Below are 2,732 nucleotides of genomic sequence, written 5' to 3'. Positions count from 1 at the left end.
TCCATAGATTCCATACAGAACAGATACGAACCGGTGACCTAACTTGCCGCACGCCCGAGAGACCGTCAGTAAGTAGAACCGTATAACCTACCCATATATCCACGGGATTATCCACCCCATCAGCGGAGATACGGCAACCTACATAATCGCTACAATTCATGAATAAATTAGATCCCGTGTCGAAAAAGTAATCTCGCAGAAATGGAAACGAAATCTCGCCAAATCCCGACCTCAAAGTGAGAGAGGGAGTGCAAATCCTCACCATGGGCCATTCCCCGCCCACACCCGGTCATTAACACATTATTGACCATCAAGCCGTGGAAAACCAACCATCTAATCAATAACACCCGATTATCATTTAACGTCGATTTGGGGTCGAGATGTTGGCAATCTAAAGCCAAATGTTTTCTACGTTGGATTCGGGAAGGCATTTCTGTAATGACTGACGGAATATAAACTATTTACCACAGATAACTAGCTATGTAAGCCTGGAGAGAAATCGTTCCTCCAAGCACTCTTCTCAATCATTGATAACCACACAATGACCTCTTTGAGACCTTTCCCTTTGGCTTCTCCTGTAGCTTTACTGTAATGGACTTTATCATCCTATCAAAGGGCTGTCTTACCTGTACTTTGATAGAGTTCAATTCAGGGTCTCTTAACCGTTATGGAAGTGAATGAAGTACGTAAAAAGGAAAGTACGATTTGGGCCAGTTTCGCGTCTTTGCAACAGTTTAAGTACTGGTCTGTTATATGCTTCGCGGAGAATGATAGTCACTGCAACTAAAAACAAGAACTCGGAGGCCGGTGATCTTTTTAACCTCCTGTCAATCTTTCCCCCACGTGCGGCCAACCAGTTCTGTCAGGGCAAACATACATACAAACCCACACCTTAGCCACCCAGAACAATATTTCCTTTCCCATGAGTAATAAGTACTGATGGAAATGCTTGTCACTGATAATGTACACAACAACAAAATCGTGGAGATGAGTTATATAGTGTAATCACTGATTCATATGGATAAGGATGCATTATACAAGAGTGAACCCATAATGAGACACCGAAAGATGCTTCGCATAGAAATTCACGTAATGCGAATAGATTGCCGAGATGAGATCATGCCGAAACGATGTTAGATCAATACTAAATTAATCACGGTGAATGGTAAACAGCATTGACGGGGAAGGTTCTGTGTGCAAACAACATATAACCGCTCATCCGTGTTATCACTGCAACAAGGTGTCAATTTCCCGTGCTAGGGAAGTAATTATAACTGTAGCAGTGCGGCATCCATCACTTGGCCTTAATTGGTAAATCATGAGGTCAGGCGATTGGCTGTGACCTTCCCCGGGCGGCCATCACTCCCGGCCCGTCCCTACAGTCTCCACCACCCGCCCACGGCAATCTTCTCCTCCGCAATCTCACTCCGAGCTTTTTAATCGTCCTCAGCCATCACCTCTCTGCAACTTGAAATGAGATTTTGCTTCCTAAAGACCGATTGATGTTGAAACAATCAGGTCAAACGGGGTGGAGACGGGAATACAGACCGCGCGGAGAGCGATTAGCCCGGGCTTAGTTTCTAAATCTATCGCACCTGTATATTGTGTAATCGATTGGTTAATCCTTCTCTGTCAGGAGATGGGAAAGGGCAGCGGTTCTGCAGTATATTTCCAACGGTTTAGCCACCGAAAAATAAAGATTACGCAGCATAAAAACGTAAAACTGAGCTTCAGATACGATATAGGAAACAACCAAACGGTCATTAGCCTCATGCACAACGCTATTTGTGAACAATACATTCATAACAATGGACCACCCACCTTGGATCGTGTCGAACGATGTGAAAACAAACGCTATCCCGCCGAACCCTTTTCCCGTTCGACCAGAGGTAGGCACGCCCACCTGCAAATGTCGACAAGGCCACCAGCTACTTTCCCAAGGCTGCTTTTACAAGTGCTTAGTACGAAGTTGACGAATGGTACGTGATGAGAAATATAGCTCAGTCCTTAGCAGCGCTCCCTGGGCAGCGGCGTCCCTGGTTGTTGTGGATGAGGAATGACTGGAGACCGAGGTCGTGCACTGCGCATCATCGCCACATGACAGGCGGCAATGGGAGGCAGGAGCCGCGGCTGTCAGGCCCGGCTCACACCCGGTATAAGTACATTAATGGCAGCGCACAGTTCAGCACGGATTAGCCTCGTGATGCTGCATTTCCACGCCACTGAATTAGATCGCGGAATAGCTACAATGATAAGGCGGGTTGGGGGAGGTGTGTGTATTTCATGCTGGGCTGCTGACTTTGAAGACACTGACTTCGCGTATAATAATATAATAGGGTTATTCATTTGTCCAGTAGGCCAAGCACGGCGAATTGCTTTACAGTGTAGTCGAGCATCTGACCAAAGTACGAGAAATTATGGCATGGCGGCTTTTCAAACACAGTCTTTTTATAACGCACACATTACTTATCACCGTGTCTCCCTCGGCTGTGGGCAATGCATAACTCACAACAAGCTGAATTTTCATTATTGTATTATCCCTGGATTCTGTCGGACCGAATGTCGGTAGGGAAGCGTACAGTCAACATCTATCATCACCTCATAACGGTTACATGAAAGTATCAAACTTCTTTGAGACAAAAAAGTACATGGTAAGGCATGGCATCATACGTTTAATCCGCGATGTGCACAAGGCTGTCAGTGTCTGACAGATATAATCCTAGCTGATATCC

The sequence above is a fragment of the Branchiostoma belcheri genome, unplaced genomic scaffold, assembly GCF_001625305.1.
Source record: "Branchiostoma belcheri isolate BF01 breed outbred unplaced genomic scaffold, Haploidv18h27 scaffold16, whole genome shotgun sequence".
Lineage (NCBI taxonomy): Eukaryota > Metazoa > Chordata > Leptocardii > Amphioxiformes > Branchiostomatidae > Branchiostoma > Branchiostoma belcheri.
Note: the sequence above shows the minus strand (reverse complement) of the source record.